The sequence below is a fragment of the Hemitrygon akajei genome, chromosome 18, assembly GCF_048418815.1.
Source record: "Hemitrygon akajei chromosome 18, sHemAka1.3, whole genome shotgun sequence".
Lineage (NCBI taxonomy): Eukaryota > Metazoa > Chordata > Chondrichthyes > Myliobatiformes > Dasyatidae > Hemitrygon > Hemitrygon akajei.
In genome coordinates, this window is record NC_133141.1 from 63,835,927 (window position 1) to 63,859,551 (window position 23,625).

Genomic DNA, 23,625 nt, shown 5'->3' on the forward strand with positions numbered 1-23,625 from the left:
AACTTGAACATGGATGGGGGGTGGGGAATGTAGAGGGCTAATGCATGCCAATAAGACTAGGCAGAATAATGTTTGGCACAGTCTAGATGGGCAGAATGATCTGTTTCAGTGGGGTATGCCCTAAGCCAAAGAGACCCACTCACCTGCTCCAGCACCTCTCAAACTGAAAAGTGCAATCCCACTGAATATTTTCTCTCTGTGAAACAAGCCTTCAAAATCTTGACAGGGTATGAACTGTAGAAAATGTTCTGAAGTGCACCAACTGGAAATGGAACAGCTGCTGGTGTCTTCAGAATTAACAATGGAAAGGTTTCACGCTTGGAAAACTTACTTCATCTGCCATTTTCCTGAGTTGGTAGCTCCCTGTAGAATCTGGCATTGACATGCACAGGCTGTCAGTGATTTGTGGAGAATATAACCACAGTACAAATGGTCAGCAGACTAAATCCATCTCACCCACCATTGCAAATGGAATGATATAATATGATTGAAATTGCAGATACTGTCAGTTCCCTGTACAACTGAGTTACAGAGGCAACATTGATCCTTTTGTATGAATTGCCAAATAATTGATGTAGAGAGTCATAGAGTGCCACAGCACAGAAACAGGCTCTTCAGCCCATCTAGTCCATGCTGAACTGTTATTCTACCTATTCCTATTGACCCTCACTTGCACCATAGCCCTCAATACCCCTCCCATCCACGTACTTATCTAAACTTCTCTTAAGGTGAGTACTCAGAAAGAATTGTAAACATACCAGGAAGCAAAAAACAGTGGCACCCATTCACCAAAGCAAATACACATGAGCACACTTACAGCCACGTTGACACTTACTGTTATGTCGGCACACAATTCTACATTCAAACACTCATGTGCAACTTCTGCACACTTTCACAGATAATTCTCACAATTGCACTCACACATACAGGAGATGCTGACCTTTGTCGATGATAGACTGTAATAAGTTAGAATCCTTTTTGCATTGCTCCTCGTTTTTATTCTTATTAAAGTCAACTTCTGTAAAGTAATTGGATTAGATTAGATTAGCTTTATTTGTCACAGGTACATCAAAACATACAATGAAGTGCATTGTTTGTATCAAATCAAATACGTGGCTATGCTTCCAGCACCAACATAGCTTGCTAACACTAATATTGACCTGGAGGAAACTGATGCAGTCACAGGGAGTATGAGCAAACTCCTTATAAACAGCAGTGGGAATTGAACCTCAATTTTACAGTTGGCACTGTGAAGCATTGCTAGGGAATTGAAGGAAATAAGTTTACAACACCATTGACCATCCTTTGGGATTAGGCTGGGGAAAAGAAGTGTGGTCTAAGTGATTTTTGACTCTAGAATAAGTGTTGGTGCCAGACAGGGTGGTTGGAGTATCTCAGAAACTGCTGATCTCCTGGGATTTTCATGCACAACAGCCTCTAGAGTTTACAGAGAATGGAGTGAAAAAATCCAGTGAGTGGCAGTTCTGTGGGCAAAAACACTTTATTAATGAGAGAGGTCAGAGGAGAATGGCCAGACTAGTTCAAGCTGACAGGAAGGTGCCAGTAACTCAAATAACCATACTTTATAACAGTGGTGTGCAGAAGAGTGTCTCTGAATACACAACACATCAAACCCTGAAATGGATGGGCTACAGCAGCAGAAGACAACAAACATACACTCAGTGGCCACTTTATTAGGTACAGGAGGCACTTAATAATTTGGCTACTGAGTGTAGCATTGGCAGGTAGAGTCAGAGTTGAACTAAAAGCTAAACTCTGTTCCACTCAATCCAGTTCCTGCAACTCCAAGCTGCCGTCTATCAGAGGAGGCAAGGACATTGATTATAAATACAGGAGATCCTGCAGATGCTGGAAAACTTGTGCAACAAGGTTTTTTGAGCAGTAGCCAATCGAAGATCTGAAGCGCGAGAAGACGTAGCTCAGTCAGGTTTGCAGAGTTCGTAAGGCATGAATGCGCAGCAGTTTGGTGTTTTGAGCAGCGGCCAATCAACGATCAAGATTGATTGGCAAGAGCAAATTAAAATAAATTAGTGGGGATTTTGAAGATTTAGCTCTTTGAGGCTTCAGTGAGGAGAGGCTTGAGTGAGAGAAGGCAAAAACACTACAGGTCTCAGTTTATTTATTGTTTTTCCTCATCTATATCTGCTCAGTTAGAATATTAGAGGTTCCAGACAGGATTGTGGAATGCTCCTTTTGCGAGATGTGGGAAGGCAGGGAGACCCCCAATGTCCCTGACGATGACAACTGTAAAGTGCATTCAGCTGCAGCTTCTAACACTCCGTGTTAAGGAGTTGGAGCTGGAAATCGATGAACTCTAGATCATTAGGGAGGCTAAAGGGGGTGATAGGACAGACAGTGAGGGAGTTTCACCCAAGGTGCAGAACACAGCAAACTGGGTGACAGTCTGGAAGGGGAAAGGGAGAAGGAGCCAGTACAGAGTGCTCCTGTAGCCATTCCCCTTAACAATAGGTATATCACAGGATACTGTTGGGGGAAGGGGGAATGACCTAACAGAGGAAAGTCACAGCGGTCGGATCTCTGGCATTGAATCTGGCTCTGTGACTCAGAAGGGAAGGAGGAAGAAGAGGCACACTGTGGTGATAGGGGATTTGTTAGTTAGGGGAATGGACAGGAGATTCTGTGGGCAAGAATGAGATCCCTAGATGGTATGCTGCCTCCTGGGTGCCAGGGTCTGGGACATCTCAGATCGAGTCCTCAGCAATCTCAAGTGGGAGGGTGAACAGTCAGAGGTCATAGTCCATGTAGGTACCAATGACATGGGTAGGAAGAGTGACAAGTTTCTACATGAGGAGTTCAGGGAATTAGGTGCTAAATTAAAGGGCTGGACTTCCAGGGTTGTAATCTCAGAATTGCTACCTGTGTCATGCGCTAGTGAGGCCAGAAATAGGAAAATTCTACAGTTTAATATGTGGCTAAGGAATTTTGTAGGAGGGAGGACACAAGATTTTTGGATCATTGATCTTTCTTCCAGGGAAGGTGGGACCTGTAAGAAGGAATGGTTTGCAGCTGAACTGGAAGGGTGTCTAATACCCTAGTGGGAAAGTTGGTTAATACTGCACAGGAGAGTTTAAACTAGAGTTGCAGGAGATGGGAACCAGTGCCAGAACAGATAGTGGAGAGGTTGTGGAGATAGATGTTGATAAGCTCTCAGACAAGGTCGGGAACCAAAAAGTTGAGCATGATGCAACTAGTGTCCTGAGCTACGTATATTTCAATGCAAAATACTCTTAAGTTTCAATGTAAGAGAGGAAGATGAGCTCAGGACATGGATCAACACATGGAATTGTGATATTGTAGCCATTGGTTGCAGGAGAGGCAGGACTGGCAGCTCAATATTCTGGGCTTCTGTTGTTCCAGACGTAACAGAGTGGGAGTGATTAAAGGAGGAGGGGTGGCGATGCTAGTCAGGGAAAATGTCACGGCAGTACTCAGTCAGGACAGACTGGAGAACTTGACTAGTGAGGCATTATGGGTGGAACTGAGAAATAAGAAAGGTATGACCATATTAATAGGACGATTATATAGACCACTTAACAGTTGGTGGGATTTAACGGAACAAATTTGTAGAGAGATTGCAGACTGTTGCAAGAAACATAAGGCTGTTGCAGTAGGTGATTTTAATTTTCCAAATATTGACTGGGACTCCCATACTGTAAAAGGACTAGATGAGAAAGAGTTTGTCAAATGTGTTCAGGTAAGTTTCCTTAATCAGTACATAGAAGTCGCAATGAGACAGTGTGCAATACTGGGAATAAGACAGGACAGGTGACAGAAGTTTGTGTAGGGGAACACTTTGCATCTAGTAATCCTAATGCCATTAGTTTCAAAGTAATTATGGAAAAAGGTAGGTCTGGTCCATGGGTTGAGATTCTAAATTAGAGAAAAGCCAATTTTGATGGTATCAGAAGGATCTGGGAAGTGTGGATTGGGACAGATTATTTTCTGGCAAAGGTGTACTTGGAAAGTGGGTAGCCTTCAAAAGTGAAACTTTTAGAGTACAAAGCTTGTATATGCCTGTCAGAATAAAAGGTAAAGATAACAGGTTCAGAGAACCTTGGACTTCAAGAGGTATTGAGGCCCTGGTTAAGAAGATAAAGGTGCATATGCAGCAGGTATCAGCCAGTCGGAAAAAATGTGGTGCTTATGGAGTATAAGAAATGCAAGAGAGCACATAAGAAAGAAATCAGGAGGGCTTAAAGAAGGCAAGAGGTTGCTCTAGCAGACAAGGTGAAGCAGAATCCTAAGGGCTTCTACAAATATGGTAGAAGCAAAAGGATTGCAAGGGATAGAATTGGTCCTCTGGTAGATCAGAATGGGAAACCATGTGTGGAGTTAAAAGAGATGGGGAGATCTTTAATGGATTTTTTGCACCTGTATTTACTTGGGAGCTAGACACAATCTATAGAAGTGAGGCAAAGCGGCACCAACTTCATGAACCCTATGCAGATTACAGAAGAGGAAGTGTTTGCTCTCTTGAGGCAAATTAGGATGGATAAATCCCAAGGATCTGACAAAGTGTTCTCTCAGACACTGAGGGAGGCAAGTGCAGACATTCTAAGGGCCCTAGCAGAGATATTTAAACCATCCTTAGTAACAAGTGAGGTACTGGAGGATTGGAGGATAGCTCATGTTGCTCTATTGTTTAAGAAAGCCTTAAAAAATAAACCACAAATTTATAGGCTGGTAAGCCTGACATCAGTTGTGGGAAAGTTATTGGAAGGTATTCTTTGGGTTTGTATATGTGAGTTTTTGGATAGACATGGCCTGACTAGGGATAGTCGATGAAGGGTCTCGGCCTGAAACGTCAACAGTGCTTCTTCCTATAGATGCTGCCTGGCCTGCTGTGTTCCACCAGCATTTTGTGTGTGTTGCTAGGGATAGTCAGCATGGCTTTGTGCGTGATAGGTCATGTCTAACCAATCTTAGTTTTTTGAGAACATTACCAGGAAAGTTGATGAAGGCTAGATAGTGAATGCTGACTACATGGACTTTAGTAAGGCATTTGACAAGGCTCTACATGGGAGGTTGGTCAAGAAGTTTCAGTCATTCAGCATTCAAGATGAGCTAATAAATTGGATGAGACATTGGCTTTGTGGGAGAAGCCAGATAGTGGTCATAGTTGGTTGCCTCTCTGACTGTGACTAGTGGAGTACTGCAGGTATTGGTGTTCAGTCCTTTGTTGCTTGTCATGTATATCCATGATTTGGTTGATGATTGGTTAACTGGATTAGCCAATTTGCCGATGACACCATGGTTCGGGGTGTAGTGGACAACAAGGAAGACTATCAGAGCTTGCAGAGGACTCTGGACCAGCTGGAAAAATGGGCTTAAAATATGGCAGATGGAATTAAATGCAGTAATGTGTGAGATGTTGCACTTCGGTAGGACCAACCAAGGTAGGTCTTATACAGTGAATGGTAGGGCACTGAGGATTGCTGCAGAACAAAGGGATCTGGCAATACAGGTACATAATTGATTGAAAGTGTGTCACAGGTAGATAAGGTTATAAAGAAAGCTTTTGGCACATTGGCCTTCATAACTCAAAGTACTGAGTACAGGAGATGGGGTGTTATGTTAAAGTTGTATAAGACATTAGTGAGGCTTAATTTGGAGTATTGTATGGTCACCTACCTGCAGGAAAGGTGTAAACAAGGTTGAAAGAATCCAAAGAAAATTTGCAAGGATGTTGCTAGGACTGGAGGACCTGAGTTATAAGGAAAGATTGAATAGGTTAGGACTTTATTCCTTGGAACGTAGAAGACTGAGAGGAGATTTGATAAAGGTTTACAAAATTATGAGGGTTATAATTAGGGTAAATGCAAGCAGGCTTTTTTTCACTAAGGTTAGGTGGGACTACAACTAGAGGTCATGAGTTAAGGGTGAAAGGTGAAAAGTTTAAAGTTCAAGGTTAAGGAGCAGCTTCTTCATTCAAAGGGTCATGAGAAGTGTGGAACAAGCTGCCAGGTTGGAGAGCTACATGGATGGTTGGGTATGGAGGGTTATGGTCTTGGTGCAGGTTGATAGAATTAGGCAGTTTAAATGGTTTGGTATGGACTAGATGGGCCAAAGGACCTATTTATGTGCTTTACGTTTCTATGACTCTGACTCTACAACACACACAAAATGCTGGAGGAACTCAGCAAGTCAGGCAGCATCTACATAGGGGAATAAACATTTGATGTTTTGTGCTGAGACCCTTCATCAGGACAGCAGAGGAAGGGGGAAGAAGCCAGAATAAGAAGGTAGAGGGAGGGCAAGGAGTACAAGCTGACAGGTGATGGGAAAGGCAGGTGAATGGGAGAGGACCGATGAAGTGAGAAGCTGGGCGGAGATAGGTGGAAGAGGTAAAGGGCTGAAGAAGCAAGAATTTGAGAGGAGACAACCATTGATAATGGGAGAAAGGGAAGTAGGAGGGACACCAGAGGAAGCAAATATACTGGTACGTAGAAGAGAAGGGGTGAGAGGAAAATCTGAATGGGGAGTGGAAAAAGAAAGGAGAAGGGAGGAGAAATTACTGGAAGTTAGAGAAATCGATGTTTATGCCGTCAGGTTGGAGGCTACCCAAATGGAATATAAGGCGTTGCTCTTCCAACTTAAGTGTGGCCTCAATGTTGCAGTAGAGGAGGCAATGGACAGCATGTTGGAATGGGAATGGGAAGTTCAGTTGAAATGGAAGGCCATTGAGGAATCCTGCCTTTTGTTGTGGACGGAGTGAAGGTGCTTGACAAAGTGGTCTCTCCATAGATGCTGCCTGATCTCCAAGGACATTGGTTTACTTTTTAATGTGTTTATAATTTAGCATATGTTGTAGAAAAGCATTTAGCTGCACTCAGTAGCTCAGGTTCCAAACCAGTGCTCCTTTAGATTAATTCAGTGTTCATCACAAACAACCAAGGTAATGACAACCATCCTGTAAGGAACTAAAAGTTGTTACTGGGAGATAAAGAATGGTTTCCACCGCATACTGAAGTGTATTTCTAAGTCTAAAATGGGGTAAGATTTAGCACTGTCCACCCCATCTATGCTCTTCATAATCCCCTAGTGGATTCCTGTCTGCCTCTTCTCCAAGGTAAACAAATCCAGTCTGACCAATCTCTCTTGAGACACTCTATACCAGGTAAAATCCTGGTAAATTTCTGTAACCTCTCTAGGTCATGCCTGTTCTGTGTATTCCTCTATCAAATCTACTCTCAATCTTTTATGTTCTAAGGAATACAGTTCTAACTTTTTAAATCTTTCAATCTTTCTGTATAACTCAGGTCCTCCAGACCTGGCAACAATCTTGTAAATTTGTCCTGAAGTCTTTCAACATTGTTTACATCGTTACTGTAAGTAAGTAGACATAATTGTACACAATACTCCAAATATACAACTTCAACATAACATCCTGCATGCAATACTTTGATTCAAGAAAGCCAATGTGCCAAAAGCTCTTACAACTTTATCTATCTGGGTTTCATTCCATGACTATTCTGTCTCATCATGACTCTCCTATGCCCTAGCTAATGATGACCAGCTATCATTCTTCATTATTCTTCACCTTTAGAGATGATTGAACTTGCACACCAAGATCCCAATTTTCCTCAGTACTTCCTAGAGTCCTCTCATTCATAGTGTACAGTATATCTGTCTCTTATTAGTCCTCCATAAATGCATGTTTTCACACTTATGGATAATTTCACTCACCACAACTTTGAAATGATTCCATGACCTACGGACTCACTTTCAAGGTCTCTTTACAACTCATGTTCTCAGTAGTTTTTCATTTGCAGTTTGTCTTCTTTTGGGCATTGGGTGTTTGTCAGTCTTGGTTTATGTATAGCTTTTCATAGATTCTATTGAATTTCTTTATTTTTCCTGTAATAACCTCCAAGGAAATGAATCTCATCTGAAGTTATTATATGATTACATATACATACTTTGATAAACAATTTACTTTGTACGTTGAACTTTGTTGGTATGTGTGGAGCAAGAATGGCAATGGGACAAGAACATTTTTACTGAGTCATGTTAGTTGCTGGGCAACCTATAATGCGGCAGTGACAAATTGGTCTAGCCAAAACAAAAAACGTGCAATCCGGTTCCGGAATATTAAGTGTGTAGTAGAGGAAGGTGGGGCGGAACAAGTGATAAGGAGGACTCATGTACAGAGGGATGGTCTGACGGAACATGGAGTTAAATGTGCAGAAAGAATAAGTAAATTTAGGAAGGACAACAAAATTCTAGGGGCGTATAGCCCGATGGGAGTTCGGGGAGCTGGGTTAAGCACAATAGGCAGCGATTCAAACAGAGAGAGGAGAAATGGGCTAAAAATTCTATACCTGAATGCACAAAGTGTCAGAAATAAGGCGGATGAGCTTGAAGCCCAGGTGCGAATGGGTAACTATGATGTTGTTGGGATAACGGAGACATGGCTGCAGGGAGATCAGACCTGGGAAATGAATGTACAAAGGTATACGTGCTATCGTAGGGACAGAAATGTGGGCAGAGGGGGTGGGGTGGCCCCGTTGGTGAGGAATGAGATTCAGTCCTTTGCAAGGGGGGACATAGGGTCAGGAGAAGTAGAGTCTGTGTGGATAGAACTGAGGAACAGTAAGGGAAAAAGGACCCTAATGGGTGTTGTCTACAGGCCACCAAACAGTAGCATGGATATTGGGTGCAAGTTGAATAGGGAGTTAACATTGGCATGTGGCAAAGGTAATGTCGCAGTAGTTATGGGTGATTTCAACATGCAGGTGAACTGGGAGAATCAGGTTGGTGCTGGACCACAGGATAGGGAGTCTGTAGAGTGCCTACGGGATGCATTCTTGGAACAGCTTGTACGAGAGCCGACCAGGGACAAGACTATTCTGGATTTAGTGTTATGTAATGAACAGGATTTGATAAGCGATCTCGCAATAAAAGAGCCATTAGAAGGTAGTGATCACAATATGATAAGCTTTTATCTGCAATTTGAGAAGGATAAGGGCAGCTCGGAGGTGTCAGTGTTGCAGATGAACAGGGGAAACTATGGAGCCATGAGGGAGGAGCTGGCCAAAGTTGACTGGACGGATAGCCTAGCAGAAAAGACAGTGGAACAGCAATGGCAGGTATTCTTGGGAATAATGCACAAGGTGCAAAATCAGTTCATCCCCCAGACAAGGAAGAATTCAAAGGGAGGAAAGGGGCCACAGTGGTTGACAAAGGAAGTCAGAGACTGCATAGCAATAAAAAAAAAGGAAATATGACAGAGCTAAGGTGAGTGGGAGGACAGATGATTGGGAAGTGTTTAAAGAACAACAGAACTTAACTAAAAAGACAATACGGGGAGAAAAAATGAGGTACGAACGCAAGCTAGCCAGGAATATAAAGGAAGATAGCAAAAGCTTTTTTAGGTATGTGAAGAGAAAGAAGATAGTTAAGAACAACGTTGGGCCCTTGAAGAATGAATTGGGTGAAATTGTTATGGGAAACAGAGAAATGGCAGAAGAATTTAATGAGTACTTTAGATCTGTTTTCACTAAGGAAGACACAAGCAATCTCCCAGATGTATGGATGGGCCAAGGACATAGGGTAACAGAGGAAATGAAACAGATTGACATTCGGAAGGAAACGGTGATGAGAAGACTGATGGGACTGAAGGCTGACAAATCCCCAGGTCCAGATGGTCTGCACCCTAGGGTACTAAAGGAGGTGGCCCTGGAAATTGCGGATGCATTGGTAATCATTTTCCAATGTTCCTTAGATTCAGGATCAGTCCCTGAGGATTGGAGAATGGCTAATGTTATCCCACTTTTTAAGAAAGGAGGGAGGGAGAAAACAGAGAACTATCGACCTGTTAGCCTGACATCGGTGGTGGGAAAGATGCTAGAGTCCATTATTAAGGATGAAATAGTGGCATATCTAGATAGCAGTGATAGGATTGGGCCGAGCCAGCATGGATTTACCAAGGGTAAATCACGCTTGACTAATCTGTTGGAGTTTTTCGAGGATGTAACCAGGAAGTTAGACGGGGGAGATCCAGTGGATGTAGTGTACCTCGATTTTCAGAAGGCATTTGATAAGGTCCCACATAGAAGATTGGTGGGTAAAATCAAAGCTCAGGGCATCGGGGGGAAGGCATTGACATGGATAGAAAACTGGTTGGCAGATAGAAAGCAAAGGGTAGCGGTGAATGGGTGTTTCTCGGAATGGCAGGTTGTGACTAGTGGGGTGCCACAGGGCTCGGTATTGGGACCACAGCCGTTTACGTCAACGATTTGGATGAAGGCATAGAAAATAACATCAGCAAATTTGCTGATGATACTAAGCTGGGTGGCAGTGTGACATGTGATGAGGATGTTAGGAGAATTCAGGGTGACTTGGATAGGCTGGGTGAGTGGGCAGATACTTGGCAGATGGCGTTTAATGTGAATAAGTGTGAGGTTATCCACTTTGGGAGTAAGAACAGGAAGGCAGATTATTATCTGAATGGTGTAGAGTTGGGTAAGGGAGAAATACAAAGAGATCTCGGAGTCCTTGTTCATCAGTCACTGAAGGTGAATGAGCAAGTGCAGCAGGCAGTGAAGAAGGCTAATGGAATGTTGGCCTTTATTACAAAGGGAATTGAGTACAAGAGCAAGGAAATCCTCTTGCATTTGTACAGAGCCCTGGTGAGACCACACCTGGAGTATTGTGTACAGTTTTGGTCTCCAGGGTTAAGGAAGGACATCCTGGCTGTAGAGGAAGTGCAGGTTAAGTGCAGGTTCACGAGGTTAATTCCTGGGATGTCTGGACTGTCTTACGCAGAGAGGTTAGAGAGACTGGGCTTGTACATGCTGGAATTAAGGAGATTGAGAGGGGATCTGATTGAAACATATAAGATTATTAAGGGATTGGACAAGATAGAGGCAGGAAATATGTTCCAGATGCTGGGAGAGTCCAGTACCAGAGAGCATGGTTTGAGAATAAGGGGTAGGTCATTTAGGACAGAGTTAAGGAAAAACTTCTTCTCCCAGAGAGTTGTGGGGGTCTGGAATGCACTGCCTTGGAAGGTAGTGGAGGCCAATTCTCTGGATGCTTTCAAGAAGGAGCTAGATAGGTATCTTATGGATAGGGGAATCAAGGGATATGGGGACAAGGCAGGAACCGGGTATTGATAGTAGATGATCAGCCATGATCTCAAAATGACGGTGCAGGCTTGAAGGGCCGAATGGTCTACTTCTGCACCTATTGTCTATTGTCTATTGTAAAACCGGTGCCAAAAGAGAGTGCTTTCTGCACATAGGAGGCTCAAATGGTTCATTCTGGAATCAATTGGCCACACTTGCTATATTCTTGGAATCGATATGATGTGGTTCAATATCAATTTACATCTGGAATTATAAACTTTGCCCAACTTAACCACATGATTAATATCATTCTGTAACCTACAGCTATTCTCATCACTACCAACACCTTCACCATGATCACCCTCTGTCTCCTATTACCAAGCCAATTTGCCAACTTCTCTTGGATCCCAAGGGCTCTAACATTTTGGGCCAGTTTTCCACGTGGTCTTACTGAAGTCCATGTAGACTACATCAACTGAACTTCTATCGTCCAAGGTTACAGCAAGAAGGCAGGAGAATGGGGTTGAGAGGGATAATAAATTAGCCATGGTCGAGCAGAGTCAACCACCATTCTGCTTCATGGCCTATTCTGAATAGCCTAATTCTGCTCCCATGTCTTACGATCAATATATTTAGTTACTTCCTCAAAATCTCAATCAAATTAGTCAGACAGGAAGCCCCACCAAGAACATGATGCTCTCTATCTCTAATCAACACCTAGTTTTCAATGTATAGATTAATTGCTCCCCCCCCCCCCCCAGAATTTTTCCAATAACTTCACTGTTGACCACTTTACTTGGTCATTAATAACTTTGTCTCATCGTTTTAGACATTCCCTTCGGATTAAAGATGATTTATTTCCACTAAAGTTCATGGGTTTAGAAGCTGACATCAATCATCAGGACTGGAAAGGAAGGTTGCAGAAGCCAGGATAAGAAGGTGGAGGAAGGGAAGGAGTACAAGCTGGCAGGTGATAGGTGAGGTCAGTGGAGGAGGAAAGTAGGTGGGTGGGGGAGTGGAATGAAGAGAGAAGCTGGCAGGTGATAGGTGAGGTCAGTGGAGGAGGAAAGTAGGTGGGTGGAGGAGTGGAATGAAGAGAGAAGCTGGCAGGTGATAGGTGAGGTCAGTGGAGGAGGAAAGTAGGTGGGTGGGGGAGTGGAATGAAGAGAGAAGCTGGGAGGTGATAGGTGAGGTCAGTGGAGGAGGAAAGTAGGTGGGTGGGGGAGTGGAATGAAGAGAGAAGCTGGGAGGTGATAGGTGGAAGAGGTAAAGGACTGAAACCAAGAATCTGATAAGTGAGGAGAGTGGGCCATGGGAGAAAGCTCAGGAGGAAGTGCACAGAGAGAGGAGATAGGCAGGAAAAGAGAAGGGGTAAGAAGAAAGCCAGAATGAGGAATGGAACAATGACACTTAAGAGACTCTTAGACAGACACATGGATAAAAGGCCTATACACTGGAGGTAATTTACAGTATACAATTAGCCTACTATCCAAATAAGAGAAAATCCGCAGATGCTGGAAATCCGAGCAACACACACAAAATGCTGGAGGAACTTGAACAGGCCAGGCAGCATCTATGGAAAAAAGCACAGCTGACATTTCGGCCGAGACCCTTCAGCAGGACTAGAGACAAAAAGCTGAGGAGTAGATTTGAAAGGTGGAGGGAGAGGAGAGAGAAATGCCAGGCGATAGGTGAAACTTGGAAGGGGATGGATGAAATAAAGAAGTTGATTGGAAAAAAGAGGCAGTACGCCATGGAAGAAAGAAGGGGGGGCAGAGCACCAGAGGAAGGTGATGGGTGGGCAAGGAGATAATGTGAGAAAGGGACAAGGGGATGGGAAATGGTGAAGGGGAGCAGAAGAGATGGAGGCATTACTGGAAGTTTGAGAAATCGGTGTTCATGCCATCAGGCTGGAGGCTACCCAAATGGTGTTGTTCCTCCAGCCTAAGTGTGGCCTTATCCCGACAGCAGAGGAGGTCATAGATGAACATATCAGAATAGGAATGGGATGTGGAATTAAAATGGGTGGCTGCTGGGAGATCCTGCTTGTTCTGGTAGAAGATGCTCAGCGAAGCAAACTCCCAATCTACGTCAGGTCTCACTGATATACCTCACTACCATTCAGGGCCTCAAACAGTCCTTCAAGGTGAGGTGACAATTCACCTGTGAGTCTGTTGGGGTTATTTACTTTGTTTGGTACTCCCGGTGTGGCCTCCTGTATATTGGTGAGACCCAACATAGATTGGGAGACCACTTCACCAAGTATCAACACTCCACCCGCCAGAACAAGCGGGATCTCCCAGTGGCCACCCATTCTAATTCTAATTCCATTTCTCATTCCCATTCCAATATGCCCATCCATGGCCTCTGCCACTGTTGTGATAAGACCACATTCCGTCTGGGTAGCCGCCAACCTGACTGCATGAACATCGATTTCTCAAACTTTCAGTAATGCCTCCATCTCCCCCACCCCCCTCACCCTAACCCATACCCTTGTCCCTCTCTCATATTATCTCCTTGCCTGCCCATCTCCTCCCTCTGGTGCTCTTCCCCCCTTTTTTCTTTCTTCCATGGCCTTCTGTCTCTTTCACCAATCAAATTCCCAGCTCTTTACTTCAACCCTTCCCCCCAAGTTTCACCTATCGCATGGTGTTTCTCTGTTCCTTCCCCCCCTCCCACCCCCACACCTTTCAAATGTACTCCTCAGCTTTTTATCCTCCAGCCCTGCTGAAGGGTTTCGGCCCAAAACGTCAACTGTACATTTTTCCATTGATGCTTCCTGGCCTGCTGAGTTCCTCCAGCATTTTGTGTGTGTTAACCCACTGTCCACATCCACTCTTTTGAAGCATTTCAGTATTTGACAGGTTTCAATGATTCCCCTGCAACCCTCCCCCCCACCAATTCTTCTAAACTCCAGTGAGCACAGGCCCAGAGCCATCAAACAGTGCTCTTACATTAACATTTTCATTCCGGAACCATTCTTGTAAACATCCTTTCTTAGATAAGGGGCCCAGAACTGCTCACAATACTTCAAGTGTGGTCTGACCAATGCCTTATGCCTTATACATCCTTGCTCTTATGCTCTATATTGCTTTTATACTGTCCTTAACTAGCACTGGGAAAGTATCTTTCCAATTGTTGGGCAAGCTCAGCTGTGAAGTTTTCACTTATTCTCCGATACACTTGTCAAGATAATACTTAAAGCTTTAAGGATTTTTTCCACTGATGTAGAGATTAGTTTAACAAAGACGACTGGCCTGGAGCCAAACATGCTGAAGATTAAAGCAGTCTTTATAGTACAGTTTACTCTTCAACAAACAACATATACCTTGTTCCTTTATGCTCTGGGGCTATGTTTGCAAAATCCTTTCATGATTTTATTTGCTTTTCAGGCCATTTTCTTGTTCAGATGCTTGTAACAGGAAAATTGCTGTGTTACCATTCTGAGCGAGCGTGTTTATAAAGCAGGCATTTAGCCAAGTACCAATACCAAAGTTCAATACCAAAAGCCATAAGAATTCGACGATGATTAATTTATTCAATGAGGAATTCAGTGTGCAACTAAAATATGCAAATTATGTCCACACAGAATAATTTTTAAAGTAGGTGGATATGTTTATTTGCATTGTTACAGTAGAAAAGGAGGCTATTCAGTCAACTGAGCCCTTGATGGTTTTGCTCGTACAGGGTTATTTGAAAGAAAGAAAGCCTTGTATTCATAGTATCAGATGAAGTGCTTGTAATCAATGTTGTGATTGCGAAAATTATCAGCCAGTGTTTATACCGTAAACTCTCGAGTTCAAGTTCAAGTTTGTCATTCAACCAGACATGAACACCCATGAACACAGGTTCAGGAGCTCTCATAAGCAGCAATGTAATGATGACCAGATAAGCAGTTCAAAATGTGTAGAAAACAGACAGAATTTTTCTGATATTTTTTCAAATAGGGATCCAACACATCCTCCTAAAGGAGTAGGTGGAGTCAAACTTAACATTGTATTACCCTTGGGAAGAAGGCATGGGGGCCTTAAGTCCCACAGCACCAGGTTCAGGAAAAGTTCTTACCCCTCAGCCATCAGGATCCTGAACTGACCTGGATATCTTCACTCATCTCAACACTGAACTGATTCCACAGCCTACAGACTCACTTTCAAGGACTCCACAATTCAAGTTCTAAGCATTAACTAATTAATTAGGCTATAAGACCAAAGGATGCAGAAACAGAATTAGGGCATTTGGCCCATTGAGTCTGCTCTGCCATTTCATCATGGCTGATCCTTTTCCCTTTCAATTCCAATCTCCTGCCTTCTCCAAGCACACATACACACACACATACACACTGACACACACACAGAAACACAAGCAGATACGCACACACACACAACACATACACATACACACACAGAGGCACACACAGACAAACCTACACAACACACGCACAACACATACATACTCACAAACACATACACATACACATGCAGAAACACACACATACACCTACACAATCACAAACACACATACACTCACAAACAGGCCACACATACACACACTCACACACAGATGCAGACACATACTCACATACATACACAGACACACTCACAATCACACCCACACATACACACAGACTCACACACAGACACACAAGCAGACACAAACACACAGTGGTGTCCCACAAGGATCGGTTCTGGGACCTCTGCTTTTCGTGATTTTTATTAATGACCTGGATGTGGGGGTGGAAGGGTGGGTTGGCAAGTTTGCAGACGACACAAAGGTTGGTGGTGTGGTGGATAGTGTAGAGGATTGTCGAAAATTGCAGAGAGACATTGATACAATGCAGACTCACACACACACACTCACAAACACATTCACACATACACAAACATACTCCCACTCACAAACACATATACACACACAGAGACTGCCACACACATATACTCGCAACACACATGCACACACACACACACACACACACACAAACTCACACAGACACACAGGCACACATACACACTCACAAGCATGCCCACACACACACACACACACACACACACACACTCACATTCATATACAAAGACACACACACACAACACACACAAACACACTCAGAAACACACACAGTCACACACACATATACACACTCACAATCTCACCCATGCATGCACATGCATACACACAAGGATTCACAAACACACCCACACATACAGAGACATTCACGAACATACACACATTCACTCACATACATACACACACAGATACACACACAGACACACACTCACACACAGATACACACACTCACAAGCAGACCCACACATACATCAGCATACACATAAATACATACACACACAAACACACACATGCATGCACGCACATGCTCACACATATATGCACACATGCACACACATGGACACACCAACAAATCCACACACACGTATACACACACACACACACATACACACACACACTAGGCACATACACTCAAGCACATCAGCAGCTATTTTTATTTCTCTTATTTTACCATTTGTCAAAACCTACGGAAGTGATTGGTAAGGATTATTATTTTTCCAGAGTTCCACAAAACAAAGAAGGTCTCGAATGCCCTGTGGGTCCATCAAACACATCATTAGAGAGAGGAAGCCATTGCAACTGCTCTGGTTTTCAGACTGATGATCAGTTTAATGCACATTGCAGCTTACTGAAATATGAACCACTCGTAATTTACCCATGACAGCCACCGTCTGTCAATCTAAGCTTCGAAGCAATGAATGTAGAATGATCTGCAATCTTTTCAACAAGGATTTGCATTGAAAAGATTCAGCTGATATTTATCAAGAGTTATCTCAGTGCTGGCAACGCTGTTTGGATATATTTCTGGAACCTTCATCAAATAAACAGAAGCGGCATTCATCATCAAGAACCCCCACCATCCGGGCCAGGCTCTCTTCATCAGGCAAGAGATACAGGAGCCTTAGGTCCCACATCACCATGTTCAGGGAGAGTTAATTCCCTGCAACCACCAGGCTCCTGAACCAGAGTGAGTAACTTTACTCATCCCAACGCAGAATTGACTCCACAAACTGTGGTCTCACTTTCACAGAATCTACAACTCATGTTCTTAATATAAATAAATTATTTAATTGTTTGTTTGGTTGATTATTTATTTATTAGTCATGATTTATTGAGAAAGTGGGGAGGCATGGGATCCAAGGGGACCTTGCTTTGTGGATCCAGAACTGGCTTGCTCACAGAAGGCAAAGAGTGATTGTAGATGGGTCATATTCTGCATGGAGGTCGGTCACCAGTGGAGTGCCTCAGGGATCTGTTCTGGGACCCCTACTCTTCGTGATTTTTATAAATGAGGAAGTGGTTGAGGTTGAGGAAGTGGAGGGATAGGTTAGTAAGTTTGCTGATGACACAAAGGTTGGGGGTGTTGTGGATAGTGTGGAGGGCTGTCTGAGGTTACAGCGGGACATTGATAGGATGCAAAACTGGGCTGAGAAGTGGCAGATGGTGTTCAACCCAGATAAGTGTGAAGTGGTTCATTTTGGTAGGTCAAATATGATGGCAGAATATAGTATTAATGGTAAGACTCTTGACAATGTGGAGGATCAGAGTCCATAGGACACTCAAAGCTGCTGCACAGTTTGACTGCGTGGTTAAGAAGGTATACGGTGCATTGGCCTTCATCAATTGTGGGACTGAGCCGAGAGGTAATGTTGCAGCTATATAGGACCCTGGTCAGACCCCACTTGGAGTACTGTGCTCAGTTCTGGTCGCCTCACTACAGGAAGGATGTGGAAATGATAGAAAGGGTGCAGAGGAGATTTACAAGGATGTTGCCTGGATTGGGGAGCATGCCTTATGAGAATAGGTTGAGTGAACTCAGCCTTTACTCCTTGAAGCGAAGGAGGATGAGAGGTGACCTGATAGAGGTGTACAAGATGATGAGAGGCGTTGATCGTGTGGATAGTCAGAGGCTTTTTCCCAGGGCTGAAATGGCTAACATGAGTGGGCACGGTTTTAAGGTGCTTGGAAGTGGGTACAGAGGAGATATCAGGGGAAAGTTTTTTACTCAGAGAGTGGTGAGTGCATGGAATGGGCTGCCAGTGACGGTGGTGGAGGCGGATACGATAGGGGCTTTTAAGAGACTCCAAGGTAATTTCTAAAGTGAGTACATGTTGGGCACAGCATTGTGGGCCAAAGGACCTGTATTGTGCTGTAGGTTTTCTATATTTCTATGTTTCTATGATTATTTATTTTGCACAGTTTGTCTTATTTTGCTTATTTGCCACTGCCATGATTGTCTTCATGTTTTTTCCATCAATTCTGTTGCATATCTGTGTGCTATTGTAAATGTCTGCAAGGAAATTAATCTCAAGATGAATTACACTTAGTGGCCACTTTATTAGGAACACCTGAACACTTGCTCATTAATTGGCCAATCATGTGCCAGCAACTCAATGCATAAAAGCATTTAGACATGATTTGGAGGTTCAGTTCTTGTTCAGACCAAACATCAGAATGGGGAAGAAATGTGATCTAAGTGACTTTGACTATGGAATGATTGTTGGTGCCAGACAGGGTGGTTTGAGTATCTCAGAAAATGCTGATCTCCTGGGATTTTCACACACAACAATCTTTAGAGTTCACAGAGAATGGTGTGAAAAACAAAAAAAAACGCAGCCAGTGAGCAGCAGATTGGTGAGTGAAAACACCTTGTTAACGAAAGAGGTCAGAGGAGAATGGCCAGATTGGTTCAAACTGATAGGAAGGCGACAGTAACTCAAATAACCACATGTTACAACAGTGGTGTGCAGAAGAGCATCGCTGAATGCACAACACATCTACCCTTGAAATGGATGGACTATAGCAGCAGAAGACCAGAAACATACATTAGGAGGTACCTAATAATGTGGCCACTGAGTTGACACATACACTGATAATAAATGTATTTTAAACTTTGCACATCAATACTTCAAAACATATGCATCATTTGTGTCAAATCAAATCAGCAAAAATGTGCTGGGGGTCTGCAAAGTGTCATCGTGTTTCTGACGCCATCATAGCATAGTCACAACTTACTAACCTTAACTACATGTCTTTGGAATGTGGGAGTAAATTTTGAAAAGAAGACACTAAAAAAAATAATACTGAGATTGTAGAGAGTCCTTGCAAATGAACCTGTAGGCCATAAACTCAGTTCAGAGTCGTGGTGAATGAAGTCATCTACACCAGTTCAGGAGGCTGATGGTTGTCTTACCTGGGACATCAGGAACATCTGGTACATTTGAAAGAATGCAATGTTGAACAAAGTTCACAGTAAATTTATTATCAAAGTACCCATATGTCACCATATACTAGCCCAAGATTCATTTTCTTTCAGGCATTCACAGTAAAGCAAAGAAATACAATAGAACCAATGAAAAACCACTCACAAATAATGAATGGCAAACAAGCAATGTACAAAAGAAGTCAAAATGTGCACATTTTAAAAAAATATGAATAAGTAAATAAATAATACTCAGTACAGTACAGGCCCTTTGATCCATAATGTTATACTGACCTTTTAACCTACTCCAAGGTCAGCCTAACCCTTGCCTAGCACATAACCTTTTATTCTTCTTTCATCCATTTGCTTATCGAAGATTCCCTGGATGATTGCGGAGATTGTGATTTCCTTGCTAGGTCAGGTAAGGACTGCCCCAGTGAATCAGAATCAGAATCAGGTTTATTATCACCGGCATGTGTCGTGAAATTTGTTAACTTAGCAGCAGCAGTTCAATGCAATGCATGATATAGAAGAAGAAGAAAAAAACAACAATAATAATAAATAAGTTAATCAATTTACAGTAGACGTATATTGAATAGATTAAAATCGTGCAAAAAAACAGAAATAATGTATAGGAAAAAAGTGCGTAGTGTTCACCGGTTCAATGTCTATTTAGGAATCAGATGGCAGAGGGGAAGAAGTTGTTCCTGAATCACTGAGTGTGTGCCTTCAGGCTTCTGTACCTCCTTCCTGATGGTAACAGTGAGAAAAGGGCATGCTCTGGGTGCTGGGGGTCCTTAATAATGGACACTGCCTTTCTGAGACACTGCTCCTTGAAGATGTCCTGGGTACTTTGTAGGCTAGTACCCAAGATGGAGCTGACTAGATTTACAACCATCTGCAGCTTCTTTCGGTCCTGTGCAGTAGCCCCTCCCCCCCACCAGACAGTGATGCAGCCTGTCAGAATGCTCTCCACGGTACATCTATAGAAGTTTTTGAGTGTATTTGTTGACATACCAAATCTCTTTATAACTGCATCGAAACTGCTCACTCTCTCCACTTCTGATCCCGCTATGAGGATTGGTGCATTTTCCTTCATCTTACCCTTCCTGAAGTCCACAATTAGCTCTTTCGTCTTATTGACATTGAGTGCAAGGTTGTTGCTGTGACACCACTCCACTAGTCTCAGTCCTATACGCCCTCTCGTCTGCATCTGATATTCTACCAACATTATCAGCAAATTTATAAATGGCATTTGAGCTATGCCTAGCCACACAGTCATGGGTATATAGAGAGTAGAGCAGTGGGCTAAGCACACACCCCTGAGGTGCACCAGTGTTGATCATCAGCGAGGAGGAGATATTATCACCAATCCGCACAGACTGTGGTCTTCCGGTTAGGAAGTCGAGGTTCCATTTGCACAGAGAGGTACAGAGGTCCAGGTTCTGTAACTTCTCAATCAGGATTGTGGAAGTGATAGTGTTAAATACTGAGCTATAGTCGATGAACGGCATCCTGACGTAGGTGTTTGTGTTGTCCAGGTGGTCTAAGGCCAAGTGAAGAGCTATTGAGATTGCAACTGCCATTGACCTATTGTGGCGATAGGCAAATTGCAGTGGGTCCAGGTCCTTGCTGAGGCAGGAGTTCCGTCCAGTCATGACCAACCTCTCAAATCATTTCAACACTGTTGATGTGAGTGCTACTGGGTGATAGTCATTAAGGCAGCTCACATTATTCTTCTTAGGCACTGGTATAATTGTTGCCTTTTAGAAGCAAGTGGGAACTTCCACCCGTATCAGTGAGAGGTTGAAAATGTCCTTGAATTCTCCCGCCAGCTGGTTAGCACACGTTTTCAGAGCCTTACCAGGTACTCCACCGGGACCTTCCGCCTTGCGAGGGTACACTCTCTTTAAAGACAGCTTAACATTGGCCTCTGAAACGGTGATCACAGAGTCATCACGTGCAGCAGGAATCTTTACAGCTGTATTTGTGTTCTCCCTTTCAAAGCGGGCATAGAAGGTGTTGAGTTCATCTGGTAGTTGTCGTACATCCAATGTCACCTCCAACCTCATTTGAACTTGTCTCTTCGCCCTTGAAATAGCCCTCCGCAAATCTTACCCGGTTTCTTGGTACAGAACTGGGTCACCAGACTTGAATGCCACAGATCTAGCCTTCAGTAGACGACGTACCTCCTGGTTCATCCACAGTTTTTGGTTTGGAAATGTACAGTAAGTCTTTGTAGGCACACACTCATCCACACAGGTTTTAATGAAGTCAGTAACAAATGCTACATACTCATCCAGATTTGAAGATGAATTCCTGAATACAGTCTAGAAAGGTTATTGGAAGGTCTTCTAAAGGGACCAGCAATATGAAAATTTGGATAAACCAGGAATAGTCAGCATGCCTTTCTGTGTGGCAGGTCATGTCTAACCAATCTTACCGAGTTTTTTCCACAACTGATGTCAAACTCACTGGCCTAATATTTCCTGGTTTATTTTAGAGCCTTTCTTAAGAAGCAGAACAATATTAGCTATCCTCCAATCCTCCGGCACCTCACCTGCCGCTGAGAATTATTTAATTATCTCTGCTCAGACCCCTGCAAATCTGCACTAGCCTCCCATAAGGGCCAAGGGAACACCTTGTCAGGTCCTGGAGATTTATCCACACTTATTTGCCTCAAGACAGCAACACCTCCTCCTCTGTAATCTGTATAGGGTCCATGACCTCGCTGCTGTATTGCCTCACTTCTATAGTTTCTGTGTCCCATCTCCCGAGTAAATTTAGATGCAAAACATCCATTTAAGATCTTCTCCATCTTTTTTGGCTCCATGCATAGTTTATCATTCTTATCTTCCAGAGGAACAATTTTGTCCCTTGCAAGCCTTTTGCTCTTAACATATCTTTAGAATCCCTTAGGATTCTCCTTTGCCTTATCTGTTAGGGCAACCTCTTGCATTCTTTTAGCCGTACTGGCTTCTTTCTTAAGTGCTCTTTTGCATTTCTTGTACTCCATAAACACCTCATTTGTTCCTACCTGCCCGCTATGAACCTCCTTTTTTTTTCTTAACCAAGGCCTCAATATCTCTTGAAGACCAAGGTTCCCTAAACCTTTGATCTTTACCTTTTATTCTGACTGTCACATACGAGCTTTGTACTCTCAAAATTTAAAATTTCACTTTTTGGCCTCCCACTTACCAGGTACACCTTTGTCAGAAAACAGTCTGTCCCAGTCCACACATGCCAGTTCCTTTCTAATACCATCAAAATTGTCCTTTCTCCAATTTAGAATCTCAAGCAGCAGACCTGACCTATCTTTTTCCGTATTTATATTTACATAATTGACATTATGGTCACTAGATGCAAAGTGTTCCCCTGCACAAACTTCTGTCACCTGCCCCGTCTCATTCATTGATAGGAGATCAGGTATCACATGCTCTCTCGTTGTGACTTCTAAGTACTGGTTGAGGAAACTTTGCTGAACATATTTAACAAACTCTATTCCTATCGATTCCTTTTACAGTATGGGAATCCCAGTCAATATGTGGAAAGTTAAAATCACCCACTATAACAACCTTATGGTTCTCGCAACAGTCTGTGACCTCCCCACAAATTGTTTCTCTAAATCCTGGGGACTGTTGGGTGGTCTGTAATATAGGCCCATTAACATGGTCATACCTTTCTTATTCCTCAGTTCCACCCATAAAGCCTCACAAGACAAGTTTTCCAGTCTGCCCTGACTGAGCACTACTGTGACATTTTCCCTGACTAGTAACACCACTCCTCCTCCTTTAACCCCTCCCGCTCTGTCATGTCTAAAACAATGGAACCCCAAAATATTGATCTGCCAGCCCAGCCCTTCCTGCAAACAAGTCTTATTAATAGCAGAAATATCACAATTCCATGTGTTGTGTTGATCCATGCCCTGATTACATCTGCCTTTCCTACGATACTTCTTGCATTGAAATATATGCAGCTCAAGAGACTAGTCACATCATGCTCAATCTTTTGATTCCTGACTTGTCTGAGGTCTTAACAACATCTGTCTCCACAACCCCTCCACTATCTGTTCTGGCACTCTGGTTCCCATCTCCCTATAACTCTAGTTCAAGCTCCAGTGTGCAGCACTAGCAAATGTTCCTGCTAGGATATTAGACCCCTCCAGTTCAGATGGAAACCATCTCTTCTGTAGAGGTACCATCTTCCCTGGAAGAGAGCCCAACGATCCAAAAATCTGACAGCCTTCCTCCT

General features: G+C 43.2%; 1 long non-coding RNA gene across 1 annotated transcript in view; it reads right to left on the minus strand.

Moving 5' to 3' along the window:
• The window catches only part of LOC140741613 (uncharacterized), a 49,235-nt gene extending 34,683 nt beyond the window's left edge, over positions 1-14,552 (minus strand). The window contains exons 1-2 of the long non-coding RNA XR_012102094.1: positions 14,440-14,552; positions 941-1,018 (exon numbers count right to left, since the gene is read on the minus strand). This is a non-coding gene — a long non-coding RNA (uncharacterized lncRNA). The remainder of the gene's footprint in view (positions 1-940; positions 1,019-14,439) is intronic.
• Between the last annotated feature and the right edge of the window lie 9,073 nt (positions 14,553-23,625).